Source organism: Haemaphysalis longicornis, unplaced genomic scaffold (genome assembly GCF_048455015.1).
Source record: "Haemaphysalis longicornis isolate Haplotype H1 unplaced genomic scaffold, Haemaphysalis longicornis Haplotype H1 scaffold_1, whole genome shotgun sequence".
Taxonomy (NCBI): domain Eukaryota; kingdom Metazoa; phylum Arthropoda; class Arachnida; order Ixodida; family Ixodidae; genus Haemaphysalis; species Haemaphysalis longicornis.
In genome coordinates this window covers 31,618,754-31,641,112 of record NW_027526203.1, presented here as the reverse complement: position 1 = coordinate 31,641,112, position 22,359 = coordinate 31,618,754, and the positions used below count along the sequence as shown (strand labels likewise).

At 50.4% G+C, this 22,359-nt stretch overlaps 5 non-coding genes across 5 annotated transcripts; all 5 read right to left on the bottom strand.

The window, feature by feature from the left end:
- Positions 1–20,334: 20,334 nt before the first annotated feature.
- On the bottom strand, positions 20,335–20,406 carry Trnaw-cca (transfer RNA tryptophan (anticodon CCA)). The gene has a single exon. It is a non-coding gene; the product is annotated as a tRNA-Trp (tRNA).
- A 367-nt stretch (positions 20,407–20,773) lies between these two features.
- Positions 20,774–20,845, bottom strand: Trnaw-cca (transfer RNA tryptophan (anticodon CCA)). Its single transcript has one exon. It is a non-coding gene; the product is annotated as a tRNA-Trp (tRNA).
- A 367-nt stretch (positions 20,846–21,212) lies between these two features.
- Positions 21,213–21,284, bottom strand: Trnaw-cca (transfer RNA tryptophan (anticodon CCA)). The gene has a single exon. It is a non-coding gene; the product is annotated as a tRNA-Trp (tRNA).
- Positions 21,285–21,650: 366 nt separating this feature from the next.
- Positions 21,651–21,722, bottom strand: Trnaw-cca (transfer RNA tryptophan (anticodon CCA)). Its single transcript has one exon. It is a non-coding gene; the product is annotated as a tRNA-Trp (tRNA).
- A 367-nt stretch (positions 21,723–22,089) lies between these two features.
- Trnaw-cca (transfer RNA tryptophan (anticodon CCA)) lies at positions 22,090–22,161 on the bottom strand. Its single transcript has one exon. It is a non-coding gene; the product is annotated as a tRNA-Trp (tRNA).
- Between the last annotated feature and the right edge of the window lie 198 nt (positions 22,162–22,359).

Below are 22,359 nucleotides of genomic sequence, written 5' to 3'. Positions count from 1 at the left end.
CAATTAATCGAAAGGTACCGGATTCTTTTAGGCCTCGCTTCTTGGTGGCAACTCGCCTGATCATGTGTATGATTAGATTAATGCTGTTTTTCAGGCGCTGCAAGGAGACGTGACTCTTGGTGTTAGTCTGGAGACGTAGGCCCAGGATCTTGATACTGGGGCTTGGAGAGATGGCCTGACAATCAAGGAGTATTTTAATGTATTTCTTGATTTGGCGTAAGGGCGGACGACAAGGAGCTGTAATTTTTTACGTGAACACTGGAGGCCGCAGGCTTTACCACATTGGCGTACTAAAAGTGAGATGCCATGGATTGGTGTGAGCTTCCTTTAATTTTTGTAACTATTAGCACATGAGCAAGGTGCGCACAGGGCCGCTAGACGGGCGTGAGTGGTTGTGTGACGCTTTCGCGTGGCATTCAGCGAGATGGCAGGGGGTAAACCCGTAGATGTGCTTGGTGAGTACACCATATGTCGTCCCGTGTTCACGTGGGCTCGTAGCTGAATCGGTAAGACAACGGGCTCTTGGGTTGTTAGTCTATTAGTTCCAGGTTCGATTCCCGGCGGTTCCGGTAAATTCTTTTATTTGTTCGCTGGAGTTTTCTGGTGACACCAACGGTCGCGAAAGAACCCTTGGGGGGTAGAGGTAGAAAGCTTTGCTTTAAAATGGAGAGCCCACTGTCTTGCCATTTTTCTGCTTCATCGCGATATTCAGCTGTGTGTCTGCGCCAATACGCATCGCTGTCCTCGTAGTTTTCATGAGGCATGTGCATCTAAGTATCTGGGTGGGGTCGTCTGCCAGCATATGTTTCCAAACACATCCGGTGCTATATCCCGTTGGCCGTGCAAGAACCCCACGCATTTTTGCCACTTCACGCAGCTGGCACTGTATTAACAGAAGGCCTTTAGTGTCTTTACAGCGCCGCTTAAGCTGTTTTAAAGTACCCCCCAAGGGTTTTTTCGCGACCGTTGGTGTCATCAGAAAACTCCCGCAAACAAATAAAAGAATTCACTGGCACCACCAGGAATCGAACCTGGAAATAATAGCGTAACAAAGCTAGAGCCGGCTGTCTTACCGATTTAGCTACGAGCCCACGCGGAGACAGGGAAGACAGGTGGGGGACTCACCAAGCACATCTACGGGTTTACCCCCTGCATTCTCGATTAATGCCACGTGATAGCGTCACGCGACCTGATGCGCCGCTGTGCGCTCCGTCCACGGCATGTCAAGTGGCCCTGTGCGCGCCTTGCGCGTATGCCAGGAGTTACAAAAATTAAAAGAAGCTCGCACCAACGCATGGCATCTCACTTCTACTACGCCAATGTGCTAAAGCCTGTGGCCTCCAGGGTTCACGTAAAAATCACAGCTCCTTGTCGTTCACCCTCACGCCAAACGGCACAGCAAGGAACACACTCAACTACTTTTTGATGGCCAGGTCATCCCTCTAAGCCCCAGCATCATGATCCTGGGCCTACATCTCTAGGCCAACACCAAGAGTGACGTGTCGTTGCAGCGCCTCCAACACAGCATCAATCAAATCATAAACATGATCAGGTGAGTTGCCACCAAGAAGCGAGGCCTCAAAGAAACCGATACCTTTCGATTAATTCAAGCTTTTGTCTTCTCGAGAATCACTTACTTCAACCCTCGTCTTCTTTTCAGCAAGGAGGACATGAAGATTCTTTATATAATGATTAGAAAGGCGGTTGAACAGGCCATCGGTCTTCCCCTGAGTGCGTCTAGAAAGACGCTGCTGAGCACGGGGCTCCACAAAACGGCGGAAGAGATGATAGAGGGCTTTCTTTCTAACCAGAAACTCCGAATGAGCAGAACTGCGGTGGTCGCCGCAGCCTTCACCAGATTGGCTAGGCACCACAGGATGTCACTCCGCTTGATGTACTCCCGCACTCTTGGCGACAAGCACTAAAGATGCTCCCTTTGCTAGAAATATTAACCCCCCACGCGACGAGGGTCGCCGACAAGCATGCGATCAAGAGCTCAACACCCTCCTCTGTAGGGATCATGCAGTTATCTACCCTGACGCCTCCCAACATCGACAGCAGTAGTACGCCATCATTGTGGCTACCTCCAGAACCAGCCGCCTTGCGTGTCCCTCACCCAAGACCCAAGACATGATGGCAGCAGAAGAGGCAGCCTACGCGTTGGCTCTCACTCAACCAGGGATTCGAAAGGTACGTAGTAACCGATTGCCAACAAGCCTACCGGAATTACAAGTTGGGTTGGGTGCACCGACGTGCACTGTGTGGGATAAAAACACACTCCCCAAACGGTTCCGTTATGCTCATCTGGACACTCGCTCACGCTTCCATCTAGGGCAACGAATACGCCCACCAACAAGCCTGCGCTTTTACCCCCGTGCTATGGAGCTGCACGAGGACATTCACCCGCTTGTCTTTAGGGACGTAACCCAGCATTATCGCCTTCAGAGACAGACCCTGCCCTTGCCTTAACCTGACCTTTCCAGAGCAAAACAAACTACCCTACGGCCCATACAATCCGGCTCCTTCCCACACGTGACGCGTCTTCACTTAATGCACCTGAATCGCTACGACGCTGAATGTAAATATTGCTCAGAAGTAGGAACAATCCGCCACATAATAGGGGTGTGCGACTGCAGCCCTGGGCACCGTCCTCTCTTTCCGTCAACTACCCAACTAAAGAAATTGGAGATGCTGCTGTCCAGCCCCTGTATGCCTACCCAGCTTCAGTTGGTGGACAGAGCACAGGCGGCGCGGACTGCATATGGGCTCCAGTGAAGAAAGAACCACTCCCCTGGGCCACACTCTGGGCAACTAAGAAATCTGAATAGATGTACTTCCTCCTCCGCCTCCTGCTCTCGTGCCCCACCTTCTCCTACTTTTCCTTCTTCTTTTCGTCCTCATCCTCCGTCTCTGCGGCCGATCTCGTTGCCTCCGTCCACGGCGGCAGAAATGGAGAAGGGAGATCGTGTAACACCGGGTTTGAGCTTCCTTTTAATTTTATAATAAAAGTTTCCACTCGTGTGCTACACCAATAAAACTCCACCAACCACCGTTCATGCATCATCATTGATTTAACCTTACCAAGAATATGTCTTTGAAATCATAAATGGTGTGGTTAGATGCATTTCACTTCTCTCTGGTTTCACTGTTGCTAGAGTGACGTGACTGAATTTACGGGACGTACGCGTGGGTAATCATTGTGGGTGCCGTTTACAGCTTTGCTTTCCAACCACATTCACAGGGTGGATTGGCGCAACTTTTTTTTATCAACACAGCAAAGTGAAATGTCGTCAGCATAGGCCAACACGCGCACCTCGCACGGCTGTAGTCGAAACCCGTTGATGGTATTGCTCCCAACAATACTCAAACAAGACGCTTCTATATACATAGAGAAAAGAAGTGGGGATAACGGGTAACCCTGACGCACGCCGCGTTGAACCTGCTCTGCTTTGCTTACAGGCTTGTTTACAATAAGGCTAGTTGAACACCCACTATAGGCCATGCGCACTCCTTCAATAACAGCCCCTACATTTATGTGCTCTAACATCGCTATATAGGAAGCTCGAGTGATACCTGATGGAATGCTTTCTCCAGGTCTTGGGTACTGTCGCAATACTCAAGAACACTTCGGGCAGTATGAATATTCGTTACTATTGACCGCTACTTCATGCCGCATGTTGGATGCGGTCCAATGATGTCTTTAATGACAGACTGCAAACGGCTAGCCAGAATTTTCATTAATATTTCGTAGTCCACGTTAGTGAGACTGATTTGGCGATACCCAGATACAGCTCGGAGTTTACCGTCCTCATCTTACTTAGGAATAAAAATAGTGTGCGACTCAAGAAAAGACGGTGGTAGCTGACAAAATTCTGATAAGCCTGAGCGTATAGCCTACTCAACACCGGACTTGGGCGCTCTTTAAACATTTTATGGAATGCGGCGCTTAGACCATCGGGGCCAGTCATCTTTCCTGGGCTCAACTCCTCTATCGCTGTTCTCATTTCGTTCTCCGTAATGTCTGTTTCGAGCAGTGCTGATATCTCTTTGTCTAGGCATGGTAATAAGCTCATTAATTCATCTTTAAATCCGACGACATCAATAACGTGTCGGGCAAACAGATAATCATAAAAGTTACAAAAACAGCGTTGTATGCTGGCTTGGCCCTTGTACAAGACGCCTTCGATTTCTGTTTCCGCTATCGCATTTCTGCAAGCGTACTTTTACAGCGAAGCTGTTAGCCTCTTGTTCGTAGGAAGGTTTTGTGCCTTAAACAAAATACCCAGGCGGGACCCAGCACTTCTCGCCCAAGACGCTGAGCATGCGTCAGGCTAATTAGGCGCTCAGCATATAGCTCAGTATTCGTGTAAAAAAAACCCACAAAACAAGCATCGAAACTGCATGAAGGATGGTAAGGCGCCCATAATCAATGAGCCCCCGCCCCCGTGTTCTCGTAAAGATTAGGTTTGCAGCTGCTTTTGAAAAGGGTAGGGGGGTTGACGTCATGTAAAGGCTAGCGCATTCATCAGGATAGGCAGGATGCAGCATACGGAGAATCCAATTGCAAGCGCCAAGTCCGCCGAGACAACCATTTCATATCCTCCCCCATCAGCATGTGTAGTGGTTTACAACAGCTACGCTGGACATCCACTTTGGCAGGGCCGGATGGCGTCCATTTTTTTTTCTCGGAGCTTAGCGCTCTTTTCTTCGGTGCCTCCCCTAGCGGCATCTTTCCTGCTCTTGCGCGAACAAGCAGTCCATGATACTTGCCCTTGTCTGATAGCTCGAGCTGTGCTTTACCATTATGTATGTCATATCTGCACGTCGCCGGCCATTTACTTTCTTCTTTATTAAGAGCTCCGAGATTACTGCGTAGCGCGGCTTGTTTCTTTTTCTCGGAATTCTTCATTGCGGAAGAACGTTCAAGGGCTTTTAGCTTAGCCGCTTGTTTGAACAGCTCCCACTTCCGAATGAAGTCACATGTGCGCTGCTAAATGAGGCTCGTGCGCATGCGTCAACCGCATGCGACGAATCCGTAATAAGTTTATTATTCATTTTCCACAGACCCCAGGAGGACGCGTTTCCACATTTAGCAGCCCTGCCTAGCGTTAACGACACTACGCAAAGGACCCGCCGCGGCGGCTCAGTGGCTAAGGCTTTGCGCTCCTGAGCACGAGGTCGCGGGCTCGAGTCCCGGCCGCGGCGGCCGCTTTTCTGATGGAGACTTAAACCAAAAATGTCCTTGTGTACGAGATTTCGGTGCACGTTAAAGATTGTCAGGTGGTAAAAATTAATCTGGAGCCCTCCACTACGGCGTGCCTCATCGCCTGCGTTGCGTCGGCGCGTTGATCAATCAATCACTAGACAATGGTCACTAAATTAAAGAGGGGTCACTTCCTAATTTTCACATTCAGCTACGAGTTCTAGGGTAAGGTAACCCTGTCGAGCGGCGCATCACTATTGCCCTGAAAGTGTGTATAGAGAACGGTGCCTGTATTGCGCATGATATCACCTGCATCTTCCAGGGCGTCGCCGGAAACTATCTCATTCAGTACCGCCGTACTGGCGTCCTGAAATTGGCCGTGCTGCTTTTGTCGCGCGCTGAGCAAACACAATTGTAATCGCACAATAAAATTAAGAGCCGTTCCGTCTAACACCATGTACGCATTTTTTCAAAGAAAGCCTTTCTTTCGGTTGTATTTGTGGGCCCGTAGACACACATTACACGTCATTCATAGGAACACAGCTCCAAGTCGCATACAGCATACTGCCCCTCTTCCAAGGCGGTGACGGTCTTCAGAGCGGCCCCTTAACTTCTCCTAATTCAAAGCGCACAACCCGCCGAAAACCAGACCGCATGCGACACGCAGACATCATAGCGGGAAGTAAAGGGCCGCACCATGCGATCCGTCTGGTCTCCCCCTCGCAACCTTGGTCTCTTACAAGGCCACGTTGTCCAAACCCCCCAAAATGAAGACGCTTCGTCAACTGCAAACCTCCCATATGCACTCCAAAAACCCGCACCTATAAAAACTCCATATGGTCTGTGGGATTTACGGCCGTTGCAATGCACAATGCCCCCCTCCACCCAGCCAAATTTAAAGATAAAACCATAAGCTCAAAGAACACAATACCCACTTCAAAAATACTGCGAAGACCCAACTACGCTGTTGCATTTAGTTTGTTGGCGGTTCAAAAACGCAGCACAACAACAAACACTGAGCAAAAGGCTGGCGACTACCTTTCTCAGTGACGTGCTGGCTAAGTGGGCGGAGCCGGAGTTTTCGTTCGGTCTGGGGGGATGTGGGGCTTCGGCTTGAAGCTTGGAGGTCTTCCTGAAACCGCCTTAGCCGGGGGCTCCTCGGTGCTGGTGAGTCCGTCACCTTTCCCGGTGTCGTTGCTTTCGCGCTGTCGCTTTGCAGCGGCACCGCTAAGGTCCATTTGCACGGATTCCGCTGCGGGAGCCCACACCTCCGTCGTCCTCTGACTTGCCGCTCCGGCTCCGTTGGCCTCGTTCAACGGGACGTGAGGGGGAGGCGTCTTCGGCTGGACCGGCTGCTCCTTTTCAGGAGCGCGCTGGCCAGCCTCGGCCTCGACCCGCCCCGCCAACGTCGGTACCTTCACCGCCTTGTCGGTGACTCCTGCGGTTGTCTCCGCCGCTTCGGCCCCCTCCATGACATTCCCGCGGAGGTCGTCGTCCCTCGCTGGCAAGCGTACGACTTAACGCAGGTGCTTGCATCATGCCCGAAGCGACGGCACGAAGAGCACTTCGGCACCTTGCATTCACGCCTGACGTGGTCCTTCAGGTGGCAACGTAAGCACTGCGGGGCCCTTCCGGTGACGACGCCGAGGGCCTTGTCACCTGCGACACGAACTTCGTGCGGCAGGTCGTCGATGTTCACGCCCGCCTTCAAATTGAGGGTCAGCGAACGACGCGTTCTGCCCTTGTTTTGGATGCCTTCGACACGCCACCGGTCCCTGCGCACCTCGCCGACACACCCGTAAGGCGCAAGCACAGCGCGAACGGCGTCGTCCGGCACGTTGTGCAGCAACCATTGAAGTTTTAGGCGGGCTTCTTGATTAGATGGGTTGATAACAAGGCACCGGCGATCCTTCACCCTGGTATCAGTGAGAGCAGAAATCTTCACACCCTCCGCCGACTGGAACGTCACTCCACAGAAGTTACTCATCTGATACGCCCCCAAGGCCGCGACGTCGGGGAGCAGTTGCAGACGAGCCAAAACATCCTGAAACTCCTCAACAAGGTAAGGCCGGGCACGCATTACGGCGTGAAGGAAAACAGTGTTCAATACCAACTGACCTGAGGGAAACTGTGCCGAAGTACTTGATAACCCCCGGCATCCGGGGAAAAAATCCTGTAAGCGCGGGCTGAAAGGCCCGCTGAAGCAGCTCCTTGGACAGAGCTCGACATTCTGCGACCGCAAGCTGGCGAAACCGGAAGGAGAACCCGAAGCGCTGCCATTGAACCACCGGGCCGCACAGCTCCGGTGCTATAAAATTACCATACAATAACTGTGTTTCTAAGAACGAAAGAATGCTGGTGTTTAAAATCATGGAATTTTAAGACACAGCCTCTATTTCAAGAGCGTTCGTTTCGAGAGCTTGGTGTCGGTGGACGAAAGTTGCCATTTAGTACAAGCGGACCCCGGAATACGCGCGCTGTGTGAGTGTAATATGCGTTTTGTGCATCAACGCCATGCTCTCGAAACTTGGCATGATGGTAGACTGTGATAAGACGTGGGGTTATTATTTGGGATCCTTAAAGATGGCGCGTGAAAATTTAGCGGGGGAAACGGGAATATCCCAAGTATAAATTAAACGAAAAAAAAGAATCAGTTATATTCTTGACCCGGGTGTGATTCGAACACACAACATTCGGATCTGGGGTCAGACGCGCTACTGTTGCGGAACGGGGTTTTTTCCCTTATTATCGGCGTGGTACAGTGAACAAAAAAGAACAATGAAACATGCCTCAACACAACATAATGATAAAAAACCCTCCAAACAATGACACATCCCTCAACACCACATAATGATAAAAGCACCTCCCGCTGCTACAGGTGCTGCGTGTTAAAAGCGTTTCAGGTTAGCTATTTCATCCAAGATGTTAGCCCAGTCAGGTTGCTCGTCTTGCATTTTCATTACATCTCTGATATAAGCAATGCTTACAATAATGTATTCCTTCGACGGTCGTGCATCCGGGTCTGCATGTGGCACGGCCATACGAGGTTTCCAGAGACTGTGCAGGCTCAAGGACATAAACATGCCAAGTGGCATGCCTCCATCATTAAGCGTTGGAAGGAAACGTATTCCGTACGGAGATACCGGCAGTTCTTTCTTTAGTGTCCGCGGGACAATGTCCCGGTGGAACACTGCGTCAGAATAGTCCGAGAAAATGTGCTCTATGGTCTCCAGTTTATGGCAATGTCGACAATTCAGTGACCCCGCCACAAATATTCCTTTCTCCCGCAGCCAAGGACTGATGGATAGCGTGCCGGTACGTAATTGAAAGAAGATGCTTTTGACTGTTGACTTTAATTAACTGTTTAACTCTCCTTAACACGTCTTTCCCCGACCCTGCACAGTATAAATAGCGATAAACAGGTACCGGCAATGTCACATTGATCACATCCTTGTACAGTTTCTTTCTAGGTACCATAGCAAGGTATTCGTAGGAAAACCTGGCCTTCAAGAACTGAAAGGCCATAACGACCTCCTTCAAGTAGCCTCGTGGGGCTCTTGGTTTTTGGTGCACTGGAAGACACCAGACCGCACAGATACGGTGCTATAAAATAAAGATACAATACCTGCATTTTATGAGAACGAAAGCATGATGGTGTACAAAATCGTGGAATTCTGTGACACAGCCTCTGTCCCAAGAGCATTCGTTTCGAGAGCATTGTGTTCGTGAGCGAGTGTTACGATTGATGTACAACGGTCCCCAGAAGACGTGCGCTGTGTGAGTGTAGTATACGTTTCGTGCACCAACGCCATGCTCTTGAAACTTGGCATGATGGTAGATAGAATGTCCCAGCGAAAAACGGAGTCTGAGCAGTCAAGAAATATGTGGTCGATCGTTTGTGGCTTGAGACAAATGCGACAGTTAATGGACCAAGCCACAAATAAGCCTTTTTCTTGAAGCCATGGTTTCACTGGGAGCGTGCCAGTATGCAATTGAAAGAAAAAACTTTTTACAGATGGTCGCACAGGCATTCTTTTCACTCGCTTCAACACATCCCTGCCACCCTCTCCTCTGTACAAGGAGCGGTACAGAGGTTCGGGCAAGCAAACGTCAAGCACATCCTTACACAAGTGTTTACGAGAAACACTACTTAAATATTCCATGGAAAAACGGGCTCTGAGAAATTTGTAAGAATCGATTACCTCACGGAGGTAACCTGGCACACGATTGTGTGTCACGTCACTTGACGACACAACGAAATCCGATAGCTCATCTCGTAGGAACACTTGGACTACAGTCCGTAAAAATAAATCATTCTGGTCTCGCAAAAAAATATATCTCGCTACTACTTGTCTCAGAACCAAATGTGCAAAGCCGACCCCTCCGTTTTTTACAGAACGGAAAAGATTTGTTCTACTGGTGCGTTCCCATGTTGAACCCCAGAGGAAAACTACAAATACTCGGTGCAACCTTTGCACCGCACCCCTGGCCATGCACAATACCTGCTACACATACCACACTTTTGCGACAATAAAAAGATTACAAACAGTCGCCCGCGTAAACACAGACATATCACGGCCTCCCCATTTCGACGTTTTCTCCCGCGCCTGCTCTGTTTGCTCTTTCCAGTGTTCGGCAGGGTCCCGGTAGTACTCAAGCGGAACACCCAGGTACCTCGTGGGAACCACAGTCCACTGAATGTTTTCATACACAGGTGGTGTAGTTTCCCACTGACCGTGCCAGAAGCCCGAGCACTTATTCCAATTTATGGTGCTGCCAGAAAGTTTGCAAAAAGCTGTGACATCCTTGATGCTGTCCTGCTCTGTACAAAACACCGCAGTATCATCTGCGTATGCCAGAATCTTGACCGCAACTGAGTGCAGCTTAAAGCCATTTATTCCATTGTTGGTCAAAATCTTTAAACAGAAGGGTTCTAAGTACATCTCAAAAAGCAGTGGACTCAAGGGGCAGCCTTGTTTTACGGAAGAAAGGACAGGAAAGCTGGTACTTAATTCCTTGTTAACAATGACACTCGCACTGCACTGCTTGTACGCCATCTTAACTCCGTCTAAAATCACTGAGCCAACATTCACGTGCTCTAAAACACAAAATAACACTTCATGAGCTACACGGTCGAAGGCCTTTTCTAAATCGAGCTGAAGCATGGCGACACGACCGCATATTGCGTCGACGCATTCTAATATGCTGCGCGCTGTGTGCGTGTTCGTGAAAAGGGTTCTCCCTTTATTTCCGCATGTTTGATGTGGACCGACTATGTCTTTTATTACTGTTTGCAGCCGCCTTGCTAGTACTTTCATGAAAATTTTATAGTCAACATTGGTGCGGCTTATCGGACGATAAGCACTCACTGACTGCAGCTTGATTGGGTCTTCAGATTTTGGGATCAAAACAAAATGTGTTTTTCCAAAGACAAAAGGCAGTTCTTTACACTCATACGCTCTGTCAAGTACTCTGTACAGGGCCTCCGCTATTTCTGACCTGAACGCCTTATAGAATGCTGCGACTATTCCATCCGGCCCCGGTGACTTTCCCGAGCTTAGTTCATCAATCGCCGTCTCTATTTCAGCTTTGGTAATTGGAGCTTTCGGCTGTACTTTGATGTCTTCATCCAACTGTGGCAACAGTGTAAGAAAGGTACTTTTGTAATCGCTCGTAACGTTTTTCTGAAGACCCAGCATTTCGGTATAATATTCAACAAAAGCCCTCTCTATGATCTGGCTATCACTTGTAACTGTGTTCTTGTAACTTATCTCCTCAATTTCAATCCGTTTTGCGTAACTTTTTTCATCACTGAACGCCCGCCTGGTTGGCGTTTCCCCTCCCCACAATCGTTCGGCCCATGCTCTTATCATGGCCCCTCGGGACTTTTCTGTATCAATAATCTCAAGCTCAGTTTTTATTTGCTTTATTTCTTTTTTGTATCTTCCTGGAACGATACTTTCCTGGTTTAAGAAAGTCTAGTTGGTCATGTAACTCTGTTTCTTTCTGCTTTTCACAATGGCGTGCAACGCAAGCTTTTTCGATTGCGGCTATCTTGACATTGTTCTTAAAGTCTTCCCACTTAACGATGACATCTTCATTATCTACGTAGAGCACGTTTTGAAGCATTTTCTTTACTTGAGCAAAAAATCTTCGTCTGCAAGAAGCTTCGCGTTGAACTTCAATAGGTTCCAATTGAAGGTGGGCTTTGTTATCTTTACACCCACGACATCGAAACTAAAGCATGATCACTAAAGACACATTTTTAACTTCATAATTGTTGCAAAGCTGTATTAGACTACAGGACACGTACACTCTATCTAATCTGGTGTGGCTGTGATTTTGAAAGTGCGTAAATTTCGGAAAACTTCCGCAGGATAGTACGTGAACTACTTCACTCAAATTATGTTCCTGAGTAAGTATACCTAACAGAAGCGCGCTTGCTTCCCGGACAGGCTGTTTTTTACTCTATCCTCAGCCAAACACACACAATTAAAATCCCCCAAAAGGATCATCTGTCTATCACACTTGAGATAGACGTCGATGTCTTCAAAAAATATTTTACGCTCATTTTCTTTGTTGGTGCAGAAATAAAAACTATCCACCACGGGGACTGGCAATACACAAAATCACAAACAATCATTCTGCTGCCTGCGCTTACTGTTACACTCTCCTCGCTGAGCACGAGGTCGCGGGTTCGATTTCCGGCCGCGGCGGACGCTTTTTTGATGGAGGCGAAAAGCAAAAACACCCGTGTGTACAAGATTTCGGCGCACGTTAAAGATCCCCAGTTGGTCAAAATTAATCCGGAGCCCTCCACTACGGCGCGCCTCATCGCCTTCGTTGCGTCGGCGCGTTAAACTCTACAATCAATCAATACACTCTCCTCGCAAACGCCCAAGCTGTTGCGGGTGTTACGAATCGGCCAGCGCCGCCGTACTGTCCCGCATCACTCCTCGGCTGTGCGGCGAAGCCCGTGCGTGCTCCTTCGAAAACAGGCGCAACCATGTCGGTGGCAAGTTGCGACAAGCCGCGTCAGACGCTTCGCTCTCAGCCCATCAAAACTTCGGCGGCTGGCGGTGTGGCTCGTCTCCACGCTCTTCAAGGACACAGAGGCCCCGTCGATCGCAACGGAGTCCTCCTCTCTCCCCTCTCTCGGACTCAACGTGCCCGAGGCTATGAACGGCTTACGAATTCTGGAAAGGGTGTTGTGCGTGTTCCCACTTGTTGCGTTTGATCGTTATCGCTTTTGGGTGTAAATAGAGCTGCCCAAGCGTTGTAACTCATTCCTGTTAGAGCAGCGAATCGATGTTGTCGCTCTGCTCGAGTCCTGTATTGTAACCTCGCCCGTCGGGGCATTGTTCTTTGGCTTCGGCTCACCTCTCGCTATGAAGTAAACAGTTTACGTTGGCCTATCAGCTCAGGACGTCTTCCCGGCTGCAGTCTGCATTTCCGGTTGCAACAACTGGTTGGCAGCGGTCGGATGGCAACTTCGTAACACCTGAAGCCAGCGGTGCGAGACCCAACACCACGGACGTCAAGGCAGCTTCGGACTTCGCAGAATTCACGGCGGTCAAGGGTGAGTGCGGGACTTTTCTTCACTGAGTTTTACCAGGCTTCTGAGGATAGCTGGTAGGGCGTGTGTTTTTGTCGTGTGGGTTATTCGCGCAAAACATTTTTGGAGCAGTGGGAAAGCAGTACTCTAGACCGGCCATGAATTTGAAGGCGTTGAAAAAACCGCAGTTGTTGGAGCTTGCAAAAGAGTTGCGCTTGGATGTTACGGACGCGCTGAGAAAGCCAGAGCTGATACAAGCTATTGGCGGGGAGCGCGACCACGGGCGGCGCTGCGAAGCGCGCCTCCGTGACGTCGGCTTAGGGATTCTCGTATTTGTCGTCTGCTTGAATCGGGCTCGCTCTCCCTGCTGCTTCTTTGCGCTCGGTTGACGTCTGATGGTTGTCCGCGCCAGACTTTGCGTGTGCGTAACTTTTTAATATGATGATAGCCTTAAAATCGCATACACTAGCTCAAAGCGTGATTTAAAATATAGTTTTTGATGCCTCTACGGAAGAAACATTGACGGCGTCGCCCCGTTCCTTGCGAAGCCGGTGCTGTGCGGAGCTCGAAGAGTCGGAGCTAGGCGTCAGCTTCTGTCTTTCAAGCCAGCTGCTAGTAACCGACAACAGAGAGAATACAAGACCAAAACAAATTCCCGGCCTTTGGAGCTGTCGGCTTTGGCAGAAGGCATTCCGATTCCCGGTTATCATATGTAAGGTAAAACAGTTTTTGCAACCTTGCCGAACGCTCGAAAGTATTGTATCACATCAATTTACGTTGTCATGGCATGAAAGTGTGTCGCCATGCACTATAGGCTGCAGAAACTGTAGGTTGAGTTCCAAATAACCCACTGTGTGTATAGCTAGGCGCGTGCTGGTTTTATACCACGCTTCTAATCAGCATGGAGATATATTGAGCAAAACGGGCAACGTCTACGGTAAATATACGGTAACACTATGTTTGCTCAGACTTGGACGGATATTTCGGTACATTTTCCACAGCCAAATCTTCCAATATTCAGATATGCGTTATAGGAAAACTGCACTCAAGAGGGGGAGGGGGAGGAGGAGGAAACTTTACTTAACAATAAAATCGACGTGATTAGTGGGTTGGCTGCTCAGAGGAACGGTAATTTTCCTCAATTCATAAAATGCCATCCCAAATAGTCCAGGATTTGTTCTTTAAACCTGGAAGTGCTGGAAAACAATGAAAATCATCTTATAAATATTCATCCGTTTCGACTCTTCTAATATGCGGGCGTATACTATTTATTTCGTTCGTTGGCGAGTATATCAAGCCCTCAACAGCGCAATCACGTTATAATTGTTCGGGTTGATAGTCAATTTGTTATGATAACGATGGTTGCGATAGAAATACTGAGCACGAAAGCCGCCTTCGAGTACTGTGGACAACGTTGTTTTGGGTGCGATCGCGATGGCGTAGCACAAACCTTCTCATTGTATTTGGATGTGAACAAACAACGCACGCTGTCGATATGCACCTCCTTGAACGCAGCCATAACTAAAACCAATTTGTGAAGAAAGAATGTGTGCCATACAGCCTGCAAAAAATGCCCACACGATCTTTGTGAGCCTCCCAAACATCCCCAAACCTAGTAATAGGAAGTTTGTGACGGTGCAGAAAAATCAATGCGTTGGGCACACACACACACACACACACACAAAAACATTCATTTGATACCAGTCAACAACAACGAAAGAAAAGGAAGACATCTGCTTTACTTCCTGCTGTGCCATGCGTGCGTAGGGGCCCGCTGCTTGGTAGGTAGCATGAGGCTGTTGTCGCCATAAGAGCATCTCAAAAGTACGGTAGGGAAGCCTACGCATTTTGAACACTTATCGAGGAGCTCTGAGCGCTGAACCTCGCGAATAAGCTCAAAAGGACGAGTTAAACACAATCTTTTCACCGATGCTCTGAAGAAAGTTGTTCTCGCTCTTTTCGTGTGTTGCAAGCTTGTAGGGGATACAGCTTGAAATTATTCAGATGTGTCACAAGGCGGCAAAAATAACTGAAAATAACTGAATTACTATGAATGCGCTTTTTAATGGACTAGAGCATCAAAGCGGGCGATTTCTAGCACAGGCACTGCTGCCCTTCGCAAGCGGAGGGTAGCAGACGACAGCGGCGCGAGTCCCTAAGCCGACGTCAGAGCCAGGGGGCGCCACTCAAACATCTCACCGCCAATACTCGCTGTTGGTGCTGACGATGAGGAGCTGTCGGAATGCATTGAGCGGATCAATGGCAGGGAGACCGCGAAACGTCAGGCCGCAGAGGCTGAGCGCCAGCGTGAGGAGCTAGAAAGGCAGAAACGAGAGCAGGAACGCGAGGAAAGAAAGCGAGTAGAGGAGCTCGAGTGGCAGAAACAAGAGCAGGAACGCGAGGAAAGAAAGCGAGTAGAGGAGCTCGAGTGGCAGAAACAAGAGCAGGAACGCAAGTTCAAGCACGAGAAAAAGATGCGATGGTACGACCTCGAGTTCGAGCGCCTTGAACAGGAAGCAAAGAGGCTCGAAAAAGAGAGACGCCAACGGGAGAACAAGAACCTAGAGCACAAAATTCAACTCGAGCTGGAAGTAGCGAAGCCTGAGTTAAAATTGTTGCTCGGAAAAGACCTCGTTGTCGAGGAAAGCACCGTGCCAGCGCTGCCAGTAGCAGACGCTCGGGAGCGCGAGTCGGAAGCGACCGTTGCTGCCCCGCAGCGCGTCATGGTTGCTGAGAGAGATAACGACGGCGCATTAGCTCAGACTGTCGGCAGAGGCGGCAGAGGGCAGTGCGTGTCCACTGAGTGCGATAATGTGCCGGCGTTTGTTTTGGAGATCTCGGCGGAGTGTTCGGACGGTTCAAATTCGCGAGAGGCCTTGGAAACGGTTACCGGTCTGAACATGAACAATTCGCGAGATATCGAGGTTTCGCGGGAGTGCGGAAACCATAAGGCTACCGAAAGGCAACACGACTCCGCTGAAACGGAGGTTGTTCCTTCGGACGGTAGTGCAGAAACGAGCGATGTGGTGGCAAAGCCTGCATCCGAGGCAGCGAACGGTTTGCGCCGTTCAGTTGGGAGAAATGACGATCTCGCCACTGAGCAAGCCGATTCCGTCCTGCCACCAGCTCAGGAGGAATGCGTAACCGATGAGGTTACCGAGAGACCGCACGAGTCCGCTGAAACGGAAGTTGCTCCTTCGGATGATAGTGCGGAAACGAGCGACATGGTGGGAAAGCCTGCAGCCGAGGCAGCGAACGGTTTGCACGGGTCAGTTGGGAGTCGTGACAATCTCACCACTGAGCAAGCCGATTACGTCCTGCCACCAGCTCAGGTAGCTGACCTCGAGCCACGGGCAGCCGAGCTCGTAGAGATTCAGGTGTCTGGGGCGGCTGAGCCGTCTTTTGAGACAGGGCAGTCTGGTTGTAGTGTAGCCTTGACAGCCGCAAAACAGAACGACAACACCCTTCGGTGTTCGCTTACTGAGAGTGTTGCGGAAAAGGCGAGGGACGCCGAGATAGGGTCCGTTGGATGCTACGAGGTGTCTAATGAGCACGTCGTGCCCTTGTCACTCCTAGCTGATGCTCCCGACGATAGGCCAATATGGGCTAAGCTAGTTGAGATTTCGATGTCGCCTGTGGCTGGGCCGAAGTCGGGAACCGACCAGCCTAGAGAAGAGAACGTAAACGCGTTCCGGCGTTTGCGTGCAAAACGCGTGCAAGAAGGATAGAGAAGGATGCGTGCAAGAAGGATAGAGGGAAAACCTCTGCGCGCACTTGTGGCGCATGTCTCAGTGCGGGCACTCCCAGAGGCAAAGCAGTGAGCTCGCTTCGCGCCAAGGGAACGCCGCCTCCAGGAAGGAGTGCGCGCCTTACGTTCGAACGCTGGAAAATCTCGTTCGCTCCTCCGCGCGCTCGACCTTTGTCGAACAAGACGACCGGTGTCCTCTCACGCGGTCGCAGCAGCGTTCAGAGAACGGGTGCACCTAAAGTGCGGTACAAAAAGGGAAAAGCTCGGGGCGATGACGAGAGCTCAAATCGCAGCTCTCTGCGCGAGAAGTGGCCTGTAGAAGCCCGACTTTCTCAATTTCATTGTTTTTCCTGGAGCAGGTTTCGCCCTTTACGATTGCATTTTTTGTGTGTGGGACATTTCCAATCAAGCGAAATGTCAACTTTCAAGTTTGTTCACTTGTCTAAAGTACTGCTGGGCAAAAATATAACTAGAGTAGTTCCTTATTCGCGTACTTTTTCGCAACTAAAAGCCTGGTAGATCTTCAGTGTTGATTTGTCTTCGCACTTGCCGGCGATGCGGTTATGTCTTCCTGTGTTGTTCTGTTGCTTGCCTGACCAAGCCAGAGACGTTCTTGGGGAGCCACTACTCGTCCAGTGACCCGGCCGGTGAATCTCCAGCACAGTGTCGTACAGCCCAGGCCTGGAGTCGAGCGTCTGCCGAACACTTCACTTCGACAGCATCCCTCCGGACAACGGTTGCAGACCCTTATCCATCGGGATCTCGGACCCCCGGCGGAGAAGCTGTTACGAATCGGCCAGCGCCGCCGTACTGTCCCGCATCACTCCTCGGATGTGCGGCGAAGCCCCTGGGTGCTCCTTCGAAAACAGGCGCAACCATGTCGGGGGAAAGTTGCGACAAGCCGCGTCAGACGCTTCGCTCTCAGCCCATCAAAACTTCGGCGGCTGGCGGCGTGGCTCGTCTCCACGCTCTTCAAGGACACAGAGGCCCCGTCGATCGCAACGGAGTCCTCCTCTCTCCCCTCTCTCGGACTCAACGTGCCCGAGGCTATGAACGGCTTACGAATTCTGGAAAGGGTGTTGTGCGTGTTCCCACTTGTTGCGTTTGACCGTTATCGCATTTGGGTATAAATAGAGCTGCCCAAGCGTTGTGACTCATTCCTGTTAGAGCAGCGAATCGATGTTGTCGCTCTGCTCGAGTCCTGTATTGTAATTTCGCCCGTCGGGGCATTGTTCTTTGGCTTCGGCTCACCTCTCGCTATGAAGTAAACAGTTACGTTAGCCTACGGCTTCTGGACTTCTTCACGGCTGCAACAGCGGCTGGCCGCTCGCATCATACACGCTACCACTCGTATGTCGGAGGCCACGGAGCTCGGATCGGGTGCCCCCGCCCGGTCGCAACACGGGTGAGGAGTGTGCAGCCGCCGGACGTGCCAACGGCATGGCGCACACAAACGTTGTAACGCGCCCTGAAAGGCGAAATCATCCGCTCTTTCTTTTGCTCACTTTATACCTTCGTTTCCTGCACTGCGATTATGTCGATATCGTTTTCGAGCGAAATGCGGCTGCGCTGATACAGTCGTCTTTTTGACGCCATGCCCCTCACGTTTAAAGTCGCTATTTTTAGAGCATTTTTTAGTTTCGCAGCCATGAAAGCTTAACTGGTCATTACAACAGATCGGCGGATTTTATACACCAAAGGAGCCGAAGAAAGGCAGGTACGATGAATAAGATGCACCCCTACTTCTGCGTCTAGCATACGCGGAAAACCACCTTAATCAACTCACACACCATTCTCGGCCCAGTCCGCTCACACAAACGTAGTATCGTGTTGTAAATGGCTGGACCATCCGATCTGTATGCTCTTGGCTCTCGACTTTGGTCTCCTGAACGGCCACCAAGTCTAAACCTTCGTCGAGAAGCAGTCGACTAAGCTGCTACTGCCTGCGCCAGGCCGACAACCCGCGAACATTTAGCGTGCCCACACACAATGCATGACTTTTATCGGCCATTGACAATAGGTTAGGGGCGCACAAAACACTTTATCAACAAATAATGTGTACCGGTACTAGACACATTTCGCCCAAGAACACTTAGCGTAATGACCGGACTAATATTTGCAGTCATGCTTGACCTCACCAACTTGTTGCACCTGGTGTTCGGGGCTCGCCTTTCAGCGTCGAAGGTGGTTCACTTTCACATGGTTCAGCGCCTCAACACACAACACTCGTAGCCGTTGCCCGCTAATGTGGGGGCGTTGCCGCCGCCGCATGATCCTTTGTCACGTTGGGTTTCGGCTTGAAGGAAGACCGTCGCCCGAACGTTTCCCTTGCCGGTTCCGCAGACGTGGTAGCCGAAGGCTTCTCACCGCTGCTGCTGTCCTCCTTCCGCGGTCTTTTAACCACTGCTTCCAACTTGTCTTCGTCGTTGTCACTCTCGCCGCGTGAGTTGATTTTCAGCGTCCCCGACTCGTCCATTGGGTCGCCGTCATTGATTTGCTCTCCGGTGACGCCGTCAGCACCAGGAGTGCCTTGCAGGGCCGGTTCCTTCGTTGCGGGGTCCACCTGTGTTACAGGTGGTTCGGTGGGCGGCATTTCCCCTCCACCTCCCGCAGCAGCTTCCGCCTCAGCTTCGTCCATGACGAGTTCGGAGTCTTCCTCGTTCGTCACGGGCCCTGCCACATTCGCGTACGTTTTCACGCACTGGGTATCGTCGTGGCCAAGCCGACGACAAACACCACAGCGCGGCACACGGCACTCACGTCGTACGTGACCGGAGCAGTGGCAATGCAGACACATGGGCGCCCGTCCAGGCACCACAAATAGGGCTTGGTCACCGGCGACGCGAAGCTGATGCGGTAGGTCGTCGGCCTTGACACCTGGCTTGAGCTGAAGCGTCACCCAGCGAGTCGTCGAACCTTTGTCGACGACGCCGTGAACACGCCAGCGGTCCCTCGTCACGCTGACAACCTTGCCGTACGCGGCAAGGGCAACGCGCACGTCGTCGTCCGGGACGTTGTACAGCAGCAAATGCAACTTAAACCGCACATCCTGGTTGCTGGGGTCGATAACGACGCAGCGGTGTCCTTTCACGGTGAGTTCATTGGCTTGCACCATTTTCCTTGTTGCCTCTGCGCTGCAGAACGTTATAGCCCAAACGTGATTCATCTGATACGCCCCCAGCGCGAGCACATCTGGGAGCAGCTTCAGATGAATCAAAGTGTCCCGGAAATCTTCTACACGATAAGGCCGGGCCCTGAGGTCTGCGTGAAAAAACACAGTATCATTTACAGAACGACCTGATGGGATACTTGGCTGCACGACTTGATACTCCTGGTCTTCGTTAGCAGCATTCCTGTTTCCGCAACCCTGACGGGATTCTGTATCCGCTGTAGGAGAGCTCATGTTCACACGTCCGCTCACCTCGGTGGCCGGAAGTGGAATCTCGTTGCGCCACAGGGCCGCAGAGTGGCGGTGCTATACAATAACGATACAATACTTGCACTTTATTGGAACGAAAGCATGATGGTGTCCAAAATCTTGGAATTCCGTGACACAGCCCCTGCCCCAAGAGCGTTTGTTTCGAGAGCATGGTATTCGTGAGCGAGTGTTGCAATTGCAGTACAACGGTCCCCCGAAGGCGTGCGCTGTGTGAGTGTAACATTCGTTTCGTGCACCAACGCCATGCTCTTGAAGTTTGCCATGATGGTAGACTGTTATAAGTGGGGAAATTGTTTGGGATCCTAAAAGATGGCGCGTGAAAATCCATCCGGAGAAACCTGAATATCGCAAGTAGAAATAATAAGGAAAAAAAGAATAGGGTATATTCTTGAATCGGGTGTGATTCGAACACACAACCTTCTGATCTGGAGTCAGACGCGCAACCGTTGCGCCACCGGGCCGCCGAGCGGCGGTGCTATACAATAACGATACAATACCTGCACTTTATTGGAACGAAAGCATGATGGTGTCTAAAATCTTGGAATTCCGTGACACAGCCCCTGCCCCAAGAGCGTTTGTTTCGAGAGCATGGTATTCGTGAGCGAGTGTTGCAATTGCAGTACAACGGTCCCCGGAAGACGTGCGCTGTGTGAGTGTAATATTCGTTTCGTGCACCAACGCCATGCTCTTGAAACTTGGCATGATGGTAGACTGTTATAAGTGGGGAAATTGTTTGGGATACTAAAAGATGGCGCGTGAAAATCCATCCGGAGAAACCTGAATATCGCAAGTATGAATAATAAGGAACAAAAGAATTGGGTATATTCTTGACCCGGGTGTGATTCGATTACACAACCTTCTGATCTGGAGTCAGACGCGCTACCGTTGCGCCACCGGGCCGCACAGCGACGGTGCATTACAATAACGATACAATACCTGCACTTTATTGGAACGAAAGCATGATGGTGTCTAAAATCTTGGAATTCCGTGACACAGCCCCTGCCCCAAGAGCGTTTGTTTCGAGAGCATGGTATTCGTGAGCGAGTGTTGCAATTGCAGTACAACGGTCCCCGGAAGACGTGCGCTGTGTGAGTGTAATATTCGTTTCGTGCACCAACGCCATGCTCTTGAAACTTGGCATGATGGTAGACTGTTATAAGTGGGGAAATTGTTTGGGATACTAAAAGATGGCGCGTGAAAATCCATCCGGAGAAACCTGAATAGTGCAAGTATGAATAATAAGGAACAAAAGAATTGGGTATATTCTTGACCCGGGTGTGATTCGATTACACAACCTTCTGATCTGGAGTCAGACGCGCTACCGTTGCGCCACCGGGCCGCACAGCGACGGTGCTATACAATAACGATACAATACCTGCACTTTATTGGAACGAAAGCATGATGGTGTCTAAAATCTTGGAATTCCGTGACACAGCCCCTGCCCAAGAGCGTTTGTTTCGAGAGCATGGTATTCGTGAGCGAGTGTTGCAATTGCAGTACAACGGTCCCCGGAAGACGTGCGCTGTGTGAGTGTAATATTCGTTTCGTGCACCAACGCCATGCTCTTGAAACTTGGCATGATGGTAGACTGTTATAAGTGGGGAAATTGTTTGGGATACTAAAAGATGGCGCGTGAAAATCCATCCGGAGAAACCTGAATATCGCAAGTATGAATAATAAGGAACAAAAGAATTGGGTATATTCTTGATCCGGGTGTGATTCGATTACACAACCTTCTGATCTGGAGTCAGACGCGCTACCGTTGCGCCACCGGGCCGCACAGCGACGGTGCATTACAATAACGATACAATACCTGCACTTTATTGGAACGAAAGCATGATGGTGTCTAAAATCTTGGAATTCCGTGACACAGCCCCTGCCCCAAGAGCGTTTGTTTCGAGAGCATGGTATTCGTGAGCGAGTGTTGCAATTGCAGTACAACGGTCCCCGGAAGACGTGCGCTGTGTGAGTGTAATATTCGTTTCGTGCACCAACGCCATGCTCTTGAAACTTGGCATGATGGTAGACTGTTATAAGTGGGGAAATTGTTTGGGATACTAAAAGATGGCGCGTGAAAATCCATCCGGATAAACCTGAATATCGCAAGTATGAATAATAAGGAACAAAAGAATTGGGTATATTCTTGACCCGGGTGTGATTCGATTACACAACCTTCTGATCTGGAGTCAGACGCGCTACCGTTGCGCCACCGGGCCGCACAGCGACGGTGCATTACAATAACGATACAATACCTGCACTTTATTGGAACGAAAGCATGATGGTGTCTAAAATCTTGGAATTCCGTGACACAGCCCCTGCCCAAGAGCGTTTGTTTCGAGAGCATGGTATTCGTGAGCGAGTGTTGCAATTGCAGTACAACGGTCCCCGGAAGACGTGCGCTGTGTGAGTGTAAT